The sequence below is a fragment of the Myxine glutinosa genome, chromosome 1, assembly GCF_964187855.1.
Source record: "Myxine glutinosa chromosome 1, kmMyxGlut1.1, whole genome shotgun sequence".
Classification (NCBI taxonomy): domain Eukaryota; kingdom Metazoa; phylum Chordata; class Myxini; order Myxiniformes; family Myxinidae; genus Myxine; species Myxine glutinosa.
In genome coordinates this window covers 403938879-403953877 of record NC_136261.1, presented here as the reverse complement: position 1 = coordinate 403953877, position 14999 = coordinate 403938879, and the positions used below count along the sequence as shown (strand labels likewise).

At 49.9% G+C, this 14999-nt stretch overlaps 1 protein-coding gene across 1 annotated transcript in view; it reads left to right on the top strand.

The window, feature by feature from the left end:
- Positions 1-625: 625 nt before the first annotated feature.
- LOC137412739 (uncharacterized) overlaps positions 626-14999 on the top strand; it is a 74827-nt gene continuing 60453 nt past the window's right edge. The window contains exons 1-2 of the mRNA XM_078770410.1: positions 626-691; positions 1434-1515. The gene's annotated coding sequence lies outside the window, so the exon portion shown is untranslated. The remainder of the gene's footprint in view (positions 692-1433; positions 1516-14999) is intronic.

Sequence of the window (14999 nt, the reverse complement as noted above, 5' to 3'; positions counted from 1 at the left end):
AGGCCTGGTTTCCATTGTATGTCGAGGTCGTATCGTAACAAATGAATCCGCATGCGCTGAAGTCGTGGGCTAAGCTTGTGTATGGGGTTTACCGAATATACCGACGAGCGGTTTGTGATCGGTGTATATCGTTGTCTGCCTGAAGACAAAGTCGTGGAATTTCCAACAGGCGAAAAATATTGCACACAACTCTTTTTCAATTGGCGCATAATTCCGCTCAACTGCGTGATGCATCTGCTATCAGCCAATCGGCTTCAATGAGCACAATGCCACAGCCGTTATTTGACGCATCTGTGGCAAGGGAGATGGGGGTGTTCACATCGTAAATTTTCAGCACTGGGAGTAATGTTGCATGACGTCATTGAATTTGGAGGCCCTGGGCACGTGACCACATGCACGTGCGTTAATCCGCCATTGGGGTCAGAGCAGCGCTCACTCGCACGTGGTTCACTCCTAACCCGGAAGCATTCCCTGCATCTTCTTTATCTTCAATTTTATTTACGAACTGCAATGTGGCGGCGACACACAAATTGATGACGTCACAAACAGTCTTCATAGAAAGAGGAAAAATAACGATGTGTGTAAACAGGAAGTATTCAATAACGATAAGAACTTCCGGGTTATCTGCTTGTACACCTCGTGCTGTACCTTCGACAAAGGTTCACGCGATAGGATCTGATCATTTGAAGAGGTTTGTTCTGCGATTCTCATTTTATTATTAATACTGAGAAAGATCTGTAAAACTTTCATTGAAAGATAAAATAATTCTCTGTTCGTTGATGACGGGAATGAAGATAAGTTAAACGAGTTTTTATTAAATGTATGTTGAGGTATTTGATTGTTCATTTAATGAGGTTTTTCACTCGTTTTATTTTAGGCCTATTCATTGCACTGTTTAAAACGACGTCATCACTAAACTTCCTACAACGATGGTTAAACCTCATTCCTCCTTTTAACTACAAACCAGGCAGAAGGTTTTTTATAATTAACTTGTACATCCAATGTCACCTCTAAATGAGGAGATGTTACAAAGGTTGTAGATGATTGATGGGTGAGGGATCTATGTAGCGCTGGTCCAAAACAAAATGTCGGTCCCATCTGCTACATCCAAAACTAAAGTTGGATTATCTTCTCTAAAAAGTCGTTTAGGCCAGAGATTCTCAACCGGTGGGTCGTAACCATCAATGGGCCGGAAGGTGTAACCACGTGGTCCGTGAACATCATAACCACCTGAGAAGGCAGGAGATTAGTTTACCTCACGAGTGCTCGTAAAATTTACCTCACGAAAAAAGTTATATATAATGTTATTGTATTAATTTGTGATTGAAAAGATGCTGTTTAAAATGAAAATGGAGAGAGATTGAGTTGAAAGCCGAAATCGGAAATGATCTGAGGGTTTCCATCCGTAACATTCACGGATTCGGTATTTGCAGTTTCGCCATTGACTGTATTTGGTTGATTGAAGGTGCTTTCGGTGTGGAGAACGTCTCGGGTATCTCGTGTTCACACGAAAAGGTAAGCTGCTGTATTTTACTTTTACTGTATTTTATTTTGACGACATGGGCCGTTAACTGAAAAGAAAAACAGATGATGGTGGCGAAACTTCAGGAGTTGCTGAAAGGAGGTGAAACGCATTGTCAGAAAACACGACCCCGAATATATAAAGTTTGGATTTACATTAACAGAGATTCAGTCAGAGCAGGCAATTAAGTTCCTGTTACCTTTCACCACCACATACCTGTGTGTGTCAGGGTTTTCACTTGTGATTGGCACAAAATCAAAGACCAGGTATAATCTGAAAGCAACTTTGAATGGTACTCTGCGAGTCGGCCTCTCACCCATCCCACCACAGATTGATCTGATTGGTTCTCAGAAGCAAACCCAAGTATCCCACTGATGTAAGAAGCACTCTATTTCAGGCTTAAACCAAATAAAGTTATTATTATTGTTATATTTTATTTAATCCATTGCTGCAGATAGCTACATACTGCAGATAGCTACGCGGCACGAATGCACGCCTGTGTCGTTGGAGATACTGACTTCTATAGGGAGGCCCCATCACCCTCCCCCATCACCCTCCCCCATTACCCTCCCCCATCACCCTCCCCCATCACCCTCCCCCATCACCCTGCCATCACCCTCCCATCACCCTCCCATCACCCTGCCATCACCCTCCCCCATCACCCTTTATTGGACCATTTGACTTCTGTAGGGTTGGTTTTCTAAGGTTTATATCAAAATATCAAATAAATCTTTTAAGGTGAAAGCACGATGACGTCACCACGTCACGCGGCACGAATGCGCACCTGTGTCGTTGGCGGTATTGACTTATTTAGGGCTGGTTTTCTAAGGCTGTAGGCCGCACCTCATTTTGTCAAATAAAGTGGTATTCGGGTGGTTCCGGTATTTGGGACCGCAGGGACGGAAAGTGCAGGTACGGGGTGCTTGGCACTCCCCAGTCGGCCCGCTCTGAAGGTTCGGATCGGGACACCGGGATTCATTCCGGTCGCCCGGTCGGCCCGGAGGTGGGGGTGCGGGGCCTGTCACGGAACGTCAAAACAAACTCCTCCCTCCCATCCCATCACCCTCCCATCACCCTCCCATCACCCTGCCCCATCACCCTGCCCCATCACCCTGCCCCATCACCCTGCCCCATCACCCTCCCCCATCACCCTCCCCCATCACCCTGCCATCACCCTCCCATCACCCTGCCATCACCCTCCCATCACCCTCACATCACCCTGCCATCACCCTCCCCCATCACCCTCTGCCATCACCGGGTGGTTCCGGTATTTGGGACCGCAGGGACGGAAAGTGCAGCCGGCCCGCTCTGAAGGTTCGGATCGGGACACCGGGATTCATTCCGGTCGCCCGGTCGGCCCTGAGGTGGGGGTGCGGGGCCTGTCACGGAACGTCAAAACAAACTCCTCCCTCCCATCCCATCACCCTCCCATCACCCTCCCATCACCCTCCATCACCCTGCCCCATCACCCTGCCCCATCACCCTCCCCCATCACCCTCCCCCATCACCCTCCCCCATCACCCTGCCATCACCCTCCCATCACCCTGCCATCACCCTCCCATCACCCTCGCATCACCCTCCCCCATCACCCTCTGCCATCACCGGGTGGTTCCGGTATTTGGGACCGCAGGGACGGAAAGTGCAGCCGGCCCACTCTGAAGGTTCGGATCGGGACACCGGGATTCATTCCGGTCGCCCGGTCGGCCCGGAGGTGGGGGTGCGGGGCCTGTCACGGAACGTCAAAACAAACTCCTCCCTCCCATCCCATCACCCTCCCATCACCCTCCCATCACCCTGCCCCATCACCCTGCCCCATCACCCTCCCCCATCACCCTCCCCCATCACCCTGCCATCACCCTGCCATCACCCTCCCATCACCCTGCCATCACCCTCCCATCACCCTCGCATCACCCTGCCATCACCCTCCCCCATCACCCTCTGCCATCACCGGGTGGTTCCGGTATTTGGGACCGCAGGGACGGAAAGTGCAGCCGGCCCGCTCTGAAGGTTCGGATCGGGACACCGGGATTCATTCCGGTCGCCCGGTCGGCCCTGAGGTGGGGGTGCGGGGCCTGTCACGGAACGTCAAAACAAACGGCCTGCCGGGGCCGCCCAAAAGTCGGGCGTGAGGGGCGCGTCCACTAATGGAACGCCTCTCGCTTCCCAGATCGAGGGCCACGTGGTCAGGAGAACCTCGTCCCTTCTGGTTGCCCTGCCGTCCCACCGGGAGCGCTGGCAGGGTGTACTTCAAACTAAGCTTAAGTGTCAAGTGTTAAGTTCCTCCTTGCCCTCGCAAGGGAAAGGCTAGGGTCAAGCTCTTCCAAATTTCCAAACACTAGGAATCGGACGTCTCAAATTAATTAATTAATTTGTTAACCCATCTCAGTCGCCCGCGACCTCTCTAGCGTGGGCGTCGAACCAGTTCATTCCCGGTGCGGCCGGGCCGAATATCGGCCCGGACGTGGTTGAAGCCATTGATTCCGCCGTAGCCCGCTAACGCGTAGGCTCGCGCGTCCCCGGTCCGCCTGGGCTCCGCGGGTGTCCTACCGTGCCCACATCGCCATGCTCTCTGAATAAGACAGTCAGACATGGTGCCCGGGGACGGACTTTCGCTGTCTAAACATGGTAGCGCTAGGCCAGTGGGACCGCCGGGACCCACGTACACTCACAAGTTGTTCTGCGCGTGGGCGGCAGTATCAGACTGGGGCGCCCAAACGCTCCCCGGCTAAAGTTCATCCTGAAAGCGCCCACATTGTGCGGACAAACCAAGTCAAGGGCCACGTGGTCAGGAGAACCTCGTCCCTTCCGGTCACACTGTGCCTATCGGCCAGCCTCAAAGACTGAAATTGTGACGGTGTCACCTGAAATTTACATATACATATATATTGTTACTGACGCGGGTTTTAGATGTTATATTGACCGAGCGGTGGTGTATTTAACCGCGTCCGAACAGTTACTCCCCGATTAGAACCCGATTCCACCCGACGTTGACCAGATCGCCCCACAGATATTCAATCGGGAAACCTCTACAGCGACCGAAAGAGAATGAAAAAGAAGAAGAAGAAGAATACGGAGGAAGAACAGATTTATTATACACACACAAGCAATGGATGGAAGAAGCAGTAACACAGCGAATCGTTAACTTACACTATTCATTTTTACTTAACCCCAAGACAACGAGCAGGACAGGACGTTCACACTTACACAGGGGATATTGCAGGCAGGTAGGGCTCGAGGTGGATTGCTTGAGAGGGAGGCAAAGTCGGGAGGCAGCAGCTCGCAATTCCTCGCGGTTTTGGCGGGAAACCCTCCGTCGTGTAACCGCTGCGGTAGACGTCACGCGCTGGCTCGGCACACCTGCTCCTCTTCCTGTGGTGGAGCCGTCTCCCTCCTTTCAGCGCGTCTCTCCAAAGCTGGTTTCCTTGCCGAGTACCTCTCCTCTTTGGCTTGGAGCATTTCGCATCTCACCGCTCCTCTTGGTGCAGCCTCTTTGCTCATCTCCCAGGGTCATCTCTCAAGGCCTCTCGAAAAGCAGTCCCTTACAGTCGCTTTTATCACCTCGGGCGAAATCAAGCCGCTGGCTCCGAGGGCACGCCTACCGGGTCGCTCACCGCGGTGCTAATTGGCTGTTAGGGCTGGCTCACTCCTCCCCCCTTATGACGAGGTGGAGACACGCCTTTCTTCCCCAACCCTACCTCGTGGCCAATGGTGGTTGAAGAAAACCGCCCAAAATGCGGAAGGCAATTGGAAGGGAGGTTTTGGGGAAATTGGAAGGGCCTACGCTTATTTTGTTTGATACAATGCAAAGTCAATCTAGTGGGAAACACATATATAGCCTACATGGAATAAGGAAATACACTATTTAAAAGATATATCGTGACCTGCGTGTCAGTTTCATGGAATTAACTAGGACGACGGCTGCGACCATTATTTACATTACGAGGATGTTACCATACTTTTGTAACGTTCACATTGTAACGTTTTCACATTCGTTACACTTCCTCCAAAATTGTTACACTTCTCAAAAACCGTTACACTTCTCAAATTCGTTACACACTTCTCAAAATCGTTACACTGCACCCTCCTTTCTTCAGGCCCGTGCTCGGGCCTACTAAACTTTAACTTAGTGTGACACGTAGGTGTAATTCCCTCTACAATTAACCTGACCCTGAGTGTGACAATTTTAAAACGCAAATAAGTATGTCCCCCTATTGCATTGCACCCTGTCTAACAGACTCAAGCCCACAGCTAACCGAATTACGGAATTATTCTCAAACTATACATATACGGTAGGGAGCATTATTTACAACTAGGACGTGCCCGTACGTGGGTGCCCGTTCCTTGCCAAAATAAAAATAAAAAAATGTCTTCGCCCATGCATGCATGGGCGTGCCCATGGGCCCATGGGCGTGCCCGTAAGTGCGTGATGTGACCGTACAATGAATGTATCGTCCCGACGCCGCAGCTCGGATGGCGCTGCAGTTAATCGGGCCTGTATCGGCAGAGTTATTATAAACGTGTACTACAATCGATCGTACCTTACAACAATCAACACAGATTGCAACGTCAAATAAATGAATACGCTCTCAAATGTGCCGTCCGAGGCAGCGTCTGCTCGCCACGTTCAGCATCAGTATGTCGTCACTATGACTATCCGTAAGTCTGGAAATGACGTCCTCATTTGACTGTCTGGAATGTCGCATAATCGCAGTTACGATGAATCGCAAATTAGTTTTAATCTAGAGAGAGAGAGATGTGCGGCTATAGTTTAATGCCAACATAGCGCCAACATAGTTTGCCAACGTGAAATAAATGAATACGCTCTCAAATGTGCCGTCCGAGGCAGAGTCTGTTCGCCACGTTCGGCACACGTGATAGCTCGCTGCTCTCTGATTGGTTGAATCGTTTTTTGGACATAGCTCGGTAACTACTTCTCCGATTAATATGAAACCTTGAAAAGGCACATCCTCAGGTCCCCAGCAATATATCTGGCAAGTTTCAAGTATATCGGACCCGTGGTTGTCGAGAAACAGCGGTCACACACACACACACACACACACACACACACACAGACACACACACACAGACACACACACACACACACAGAGATTACTGGAATTATAGATAGATGACGTGATTTCTTATTTACAACGCAACCCAGGACCTGTTTTTTTTTTTTTTTTTTTTTTTTTTTTTTTTTTAGGGAACAAGGGAAAGAAATTCCTGTTGGGAGGGGGGAGACAGCATGCATTGCATCGATGCACCAGTACCAATACCACCAAAACACCCAAAAACACCACAAGCACCACAAAGCACCAAAAGCACCACTCGGTGCGCAGTCACCATGGTTCATAATAAACACAACAAAACAACTGGTGGTGGTCTTCTCTTTCTCTGCTGGGCCGATGTTCTTCCCGACGTCTTCTGGCTTCATGCGGCCTAGTTGGAAATAATAAAAAGCACAACTTGTGTCCATTTTTATTTAGGGCCTCAGGGGCCAACTCAGGGTGGTCCACCTGTTTGGCATAGGTGCCACCTTACCGAGGTCCGCAAGCAAGATTCCCTGGCCACTATGGCCGGTCTCCAACAGAGGTGCCCTGCCCCAGAACCTGGGGTCCATCAAGTGGTACTTGGCCGCAGAACAGCGGTCCATAAAGTGGTACATCAACGCAATGCATGCTGGTTCTGGGAATCTCGGGCGCACAATGGCCACCTCACGCACGCTCCCCTCGGCACCCAATGGTGCACAGGTCATGTGGGAGACAAAAGAAAGACAATTGAGCGAGGGGTAAGGTCACAAGGGTACACGTCAATAAGGCAATGCAAGGCGAAATGCGTACGGAGGGCGAAGTGAGAAAGCTCGTCCCTACCGTACGTCACCCCCCTGTCACCTACCCTTGCCCTTACCCCATATGTACAAAATCTACACATTTACAAATTCGTCACTACTGTCACGTCTTCCCCATATTTCCCCTATACCAAATTCGTCTCCACAATCCCTCTACTTCAAAATTTGCCATCACCAATTCATCATCAATCCTCATAAGGAGGGAGAGATGGAATTACGCACAATGTCACACCCACGTCATGATGCGTCTCACAATCCAAACATTTGCATCATAAAAAATAATCAAAACATGGCATGGTGTGGAGTACCTGTCACCTCAGGTGAGTGGATGCAGATGGTACGAGGAGATCCTTCATCCTAACTATTTTCTAAATGACTTTAACACACTTTACACTACCCGGGGTCTTTCCCTGCCAATCCATTGGCCAACTTACACTATGGGTTCTAAAAACCAATTCCCATTGACCAAACTGTGGTGCTTCTCAATTTGGGGTCTCACTCCCCCGATTCATCTCCCGGTGCTCTCGCACAATTTCTGGGCTGCGACGTCTAGCTCTCCCAACAGGTCTACCCACCTGCACACCTCCACCACTGTCGTTGCCACCCGAGCTTACCTAGGTCCTCACCCTAACCTAACTAACTGGGGACAGCCCCTCTCCTGGCTCTGTCACCCCATGGTGCCCTCTGGCACTGGGCTACCCGGGTCCGTCCTCCGGATCCTCGGGCCCCATCCACAACAACTACTACCGGCTCCCAGAGCCCACCTGCCGCCTCACCTGGCCGACATCCTCACAGTGGTGGAGTGCCCAAACCAACGACACACACTAACAGGCTACACGCCCAGCCATTTCCACAACACTAATGCACCCATCCACATACCATTCTGCCACCCTCACCACAGATGCCAATATCCAACCACAATTTACCTGTACCCTCTACCTAACACTTACACTACCCGCCCCGGGTACTCGTGAAAGGGGTCCACTCTTCCCCCATCCACACCTTCGCACCATGCACTCCACTCCACAATTTCCACCATTCTCACTCCACGACCATCCATTCCAATACTCCAGATATTCCACACTACCATTTATTCCACACAGCCACATACACCTGTTGTTGCACACCTGTGCCCTCACACCTGGTGCCACCTGCACCCTCCTTTCTTCCTGGACCATTTGGTCAACACAACACGCAATCACCACTACTCCCTCATACACTGCTCCACACACCTGTTCAGTTGCACACCTGTGCAATCACACCCGTTCAATCACACCTGTTCAATCCTCACACACACAGCATCATCTCAGCTAACTACTCCCCTCTGAAACTTGCGCTTCCCAGTCGTCCCTTTAAACTATTGCGCTCCCACGTCATTATAATCCACACTAATCTACCTGCGTCCCCACTACAGGTATCAGTCACTAACTAAACTTAACGTTACCTAATGTCATCTTCGCTAGATCCCTACAATATAACCTAACCCACCCGGGCTAGTTTTCACTGCCATACACCCCATAAGCTATTGCGCATTTGCCCCACCTGTGAGGGATGGTGGATTTGCCATCCCACCACATCGGGGGTCTCTCACTATAAATTTTGCTCGTCCAAATTCCAACCAATTCAAAAATTTTCCATTTCCTGCCATTTCTACCCACGATTATAAATTTCGTTTCAAATCACTACCATCATCATCCGTCTACTTATTACATCCTCTCGGTGCGCCAATTCACGTCTACAGCCCGGCTCCGTACAGCCGAGCAATGAACGCGGATTCTTTTGTGCCGGCGGCTGGATGCGTCCCGCATTCGGGGCAGGGGCGGGGGCTTACCCGGGCCGAGATCCCACGCACCACCTCGGCGTGGAGCCATCCAATGTCCCGATCTCGACCTGCCGGCACGTCTCAACAAAACGTGGTCGCCATGACGACCCTTCCTATCCAGCTGCCCGCTCCGCCTCGTGGAGCCCGGACGCGGCCGTTCCAAGCGAGGCACAGCGTGGATCGCGTACGGCGGTTCTTTCGAAACCGCCGTGGTTCGGATCCCCGCTGGTCCTCGCGGCACGCGAAGCTGCCCGACGCGCACCGAGGGCCCGATTCGGCTATAAGTCGCCCTAACCGCTAAACCGGTTACCGTCGACGCTTCACCTGGACGCTTACATGCATACGCTACCCCTTTCTTGCTCATACATGCAGCCGTCTCCCTGCTCTTGGTCGTGCCTTCTCTAACACACCTCGGTACACTCATTCCGCTCACCGACTTGGTCACACACCTGACCACCGAACACCTTGGCACACATTCGTCGCTCGCACACCTCATCAATACACCTCTTCGCGCCCCTTTCTCGGTCACCTCCTTTGTGACAATCACAGGTGTGCTCTCACCCGCACACCCAACCGCGTGCCTCACGACCAACTCAAGTGTGCATCCCCACACACGCTCTACCATTCCAGGTGTGCATCCTTCCATTCCAGGTGTACATCCTCGCTCACCTGTCGCAACCAACTCACGCTCCGTTTCACTCTCACTACTCTCACCTCCACTCTTGACAGCGCACTCACCCTTACTCTAGACGCCACACTCTTTCCTCATGCACCCATCCGTTACACACCTTTCTCGTGCACACCCTCCCGTTACATCCTCTGTAACACTCACCACAGGCGTACACTTCCTCGTTACATCCTCTGTAACACTCACCACAGGTTTACACTCTCTCGTTACATCCTCTGTAACACTCACCACAGGTGTACACTCTCTCGTTACTTCCTCCGTAACACTCACCACACCGCGCTTCCATGTACCCCCTCGCACACGCGCTTCGACCAACTCACTCTTGATGGCACACTCACTCCTCGGCGTGCACTTTTTCCTCACACACCCCATGGTCGGACATTCTCGCACACCTCTTTTTTCGCACACCTGACCTGTCACACACTTCACCAACGGCCTTTCACGAACACCCGGATCCAAACCAATCCCCAAGCCGACTGAAGCTTTCCTCACATCATATGCATTGCCACTCACCTCCGTACTTCGTCTCCGCACCTCCTTTGCCACCTGCAAACTCTTTATTTGGTTAGTGAGCATCACCTTATGAGTTGAGCACCGACCTTGCACATATTCCGCTATCTCCTCCTTTATTTCTCTCTTAGTTTCTGTCCGTCTCTTCTTAATTTCACTCACCTCTTCTTCCACTTCCTCTAATTTTTGTTTAACCTCTTTTATTGCTCGGTGCATCTCCTCAAGTTCGTCCTCTAAGGCTACCTTAACCGTTTTGATGTGCGTCCTCACCTCTCGGTCCTTTGTCTCCATTATCTCTGTCACCTCGTCCACCCTCATTGTCAGTTCCTCACGTACCATCTGACATTGCCTCTGTGTCGCTATTAATTCGTTTTTAATTTCTTTTTGTGTCGTCTTTAACCCTCCTAGTACCGGTGTTCTTTTGAACCTGCTCCACTAGTTCTTTTTGTCCCTCCGTCAGCTGTTCCACCTCCTCCGTCAGATCTTCTATTCACCCTTGTAACTTAGCCGTATTATTCCTCACTTCTTTCTCCATACGCTTCTCACCTCGCTTTACCTCCTCGCGTAGCCCCGAAACCTCCTCACTTACCCCTCGTCGTATTTCCTCCATCTCTTTTGTAGATGCCACCCTCATCTGTCCCAATTCATCCCTCTGAGCATCCAGTTTGGTTTCTACCCCGATTTTCACCTCCTCTATCTGCTCTCCCATTTGTTTGATTTCCCTGGCAGATTGTTCCCCTATTTCCCGCAATTTGTCCTCCATCCTATTTTCTAACCCCATTAACCCATTTTTCACCCCCTCTAACTGATTCTCCTGGGCAGCCATTCTGTTTTCCACCCCCGTTAACCCATTCTTTACCTCTTTTATCCCGTTGTCTAACCCCTCAAAATTATTGTCTAACTTCCCAAATTTCTTGTCTAACTCCTCAAAATTATTGTCGAACTTCCCAAGTTTCTTGTCTAACTCCTCACCGGTACCCCTCGCTTCGTCCCTCATTACCCCCATTTGGTTTCCCATTATCCCCATTTGGTTTCCCATTACCCCCATTTGCCCCATAATTCTGCTTTCCATTTTTTCACTATCAGCCCTCCTTCTGTTTTCCATTTGTTCCATACTGTCGTTTTTTTTCTGCATTTCCACCATGAATTGGGCCATGAAGGCTTGTATTTGGGCTGTGCTCATTGGTTCCGCGACCGTGGCCCCCTCAACCACGTGCGCGAGAGCGCCATTTTGTGCGTCTGAAACCTCCGCAACCACATTGCTATTTTTCTCCTCCTCCCTTTCCTCCACATACATTTCCCCGAGGTCCTGGGTCGATTCCACCCTGTCTATCTCTCCCACCGACATCCGATCGCCTTGATTGTCCATGGCGCGATCTCAAAATTCGGGTTTTGCTTTATAAAACAAAATAAATTTCCGCAGCTTGTAATTTTGAGCGCGTTAAGCGCGCTTCGGGTCCGATTTCGGGTCCGATCTCCCTCCTCGACACCAATTGTTACTCTAATAGTACAATTGGTGTTCCAAAATTTGGGCCTAACAAATTTAGTCCCAGGTCCGAATCCAACTCCTGACAACCAATTGTTACTGACGCGGGTTTTAGATGTTATATTGACCGAGCGGTGGTGTATTTAACCGCGTCCGAACAGTTACTCCCCGATTAGAACCCGATTCCACCCGACGTTGACCAGATCGCCCCACAGATATTCAATCGGGAAACCTCTACAGCGACCGAAAGAGAATGAAAAAGAAGAAGAAGAAGAATACAGAGGAAGAACAGATTTATTATACACACACAAGCAATGGATGGAAGAAGCAGTAACACAGCGAATCGTTAACTTACACTATTCATTTTTACTTAACCCCAAGACAACGAGCAGGACAGGACGTTCACACTTACACAGGGGATATTGCAGGCAGGTAGGGCTCGAGGTGGATTGCTTGAGAGGGAGGCAAAGTCGGGAGGCAGCAGCTCGCAATTCCTCGCGGTTTTGGCGGGAAACCCTCCGTCGTGTATCCGCTGCGGTAGACGTCACGCGCTGGCTCGGCACACCTGCTCCTCTTCTTGTGGTGGAGCCGTCTCCCTCCTTTCAGCGCGTCTCTCCAAAGCTGGTTTCCTTGCCGAGTACCTCTCCTCTTTGGCTTGGAGCGTTTCGCATCTCACCGCTCCTCTTGGTGCAGCCTCTTTGCTCATCTCCCAGGGTCATCTCTCAAGGCCTCTCGAAAAGCAGTCCCTTACAGTCGCTTTTATCACCTCGGGCGAAATCAAGCCGCCGGCTCCGAGGGCACGCCTACCGGGTCGCTCACCGCGGTGCTGATTGGCTGTTAGGGCTGGCTCACTCCTCCCCCCTTATGACGAGGTGGAGACACGCCTTTCTTCCCCAACCCTACCTGAAAGCACATGGGCAATGGTGGTTGAAGAAAACCGCCCAAAATGCGGAAGGCAATTGGAAGGGAGGTTTTGGGGAAATTGGAAGGGCCTACGCTTATTTTGTTTGATACAATGCAAAGTCAATCTAGTGGGAAGCACATATTTAGCCTACATGGAATAAGGAAATACACTATTTAAAAGATATATCGTGACCTGCGTGTAAGTTTCATGGAATTAACTAGGACGACGGCTGCGACCATTATTTACATTACGAGGATGTTACCATACTTTTGTAACGTTCACATTGTAACGTTTTCACATTCGTTACACTTCCTCCAAAATTGTTACACTTCTCAAAAACCGTGAAAAACCGAAATGACGGGATTATGCGTGTTGACACCGTCACAAATGACGGGTGACACCATCACAATTTCGGTCTTCGAGTCCGGCCGATAGGCACAGTGTGACCGGAAGGGACGAGGTTCTCCTGACCACGTGGCCCTTGACTTGGTTTGTCCACACAATGTGGGCGCTTTCAGGATGAACTTTAGCCGGGGAGCGTTTGGGTGCGTGGCGCCTTTGGGCGTCCCGGTCTGATACTGCCGCCCACGCGCAGAACACCTTGTGAGTGCACGTGGGTCCCGGCGGTCCCACTGGCCTAGCGCTACCATGTTTAGACAGCGAAAGTTTCTGAGATGACAGGATTATGCGTGTTGAACCTGAAAAGTTTAACTTCCAGCAAAGTGGAGACTACTTGGTGCATGTGTGTGAGACAATTGCAGTGAAAGGAAAATCAAAACAGGTTTTTCGGCCGAGAAAAATATATTTCTGGTCTCTGGTCAGCGCGCGCATCGATTTTGACCCTGCGCGTCAACAATTATTTTTTTTCAAATTTCCAAAGGGACCTACAACAGCGTGCGCCTGTTGTTGCCGGGCCGGCGCGCTATCTCGGGAAGTACGGGTCTGTGAGGGTCGCCATTGGTATTGACGTTCGGACACGGTTCTCTCCCCTACAAAACTACGTTTAGTTTGTCCAAATCCAACAAGCCGTTCCAAAGATATGAGTAGTTTTGTGTGCCGTGATGTCATTAATCCAATCGGCTGGATATTGTCATTTATTGAAACGAAGACGTTCTTTGTCGGGTTCGTGTGAAGCATCCAGAAGGCCGAGAGAGCTGCGGGTGGTCTCGTTTATCAGGCCCGGATCCTATCTCGTTTGTCATTAAGTTGTAAGTGTCTGTGATAATCTGGTGGACTGGGAGAAGAGATCGTGGGAGACCATCGGCCTGTTAGACCACTTGCGCGTGCGCGGTGTTGACGCGATCGACGCATTGGAATGTTTGACGTTATGGCGAGGTGATCTCGAGAACGAAATGGCAGTCTATAATATGCTTGAAGAACTTAATGATTTTCAGAATAAATACATTTGAAAATAACTTTAGCTTTTGTTCATTATTTACAAAAAGGCCTACCAGTCCTATTGGCTGTCTTTAATTTCTCTGTGGATGGCCCCACGGCAGATGAGGAGGACCGCAAGGCATGAGGACACAAAAAACAACACCTTTATATGTGCAATCTATGCTTTTCAAAAAAAAACAAAAAACCGCATCGCTGCATCAATTCTGGAAATTTGGTCTGACGAGAGACCAGCAATATATATTTTTCGGCCTAATATATGTACGATTGTACGTGTGTATTAAACAAGAGGATCAACTATGATACTGAACGCAACATAATGCTGATGTCGCATACGTAAATTTTGCCATCACCTTCAAACTAGGATAGCATCCATGTGCTCAGGTCTTTGAAGACAGATTTTTGGTCGCAAATACATGGAATTAAAGTGGCCTATGCAGCTTATGCCCTTATTATGGGCTCATCAGGATAACGTACTGGCAAATCATTCATTTGTGACCACGTGCATCACAGCTCAAAGGTGAGTGTGTCTGGCTTACATATGGTCAGTCTAAATGTGGTGATCAAGGTGGATACGTTTACCGTTCAGCTGGATACATGGTCAAATTGGATGAGATAATAGCTCGAAAAACATTCCAAACTGAGTTAAGAAAATAACATGTCTAACATTTCTGTGATTAACATAAGCGTTGTATCCTTGGCAAGTCATTGTTGAAATGGATAGCTTCTTGGAATGGCTCAAGTCCCAAGGCCTGACAGGAGAAACAGCCCATGCAGTGATTGATAATCTTGGAATTGAGAATCAGAAGGTTATTCGAGCTTGT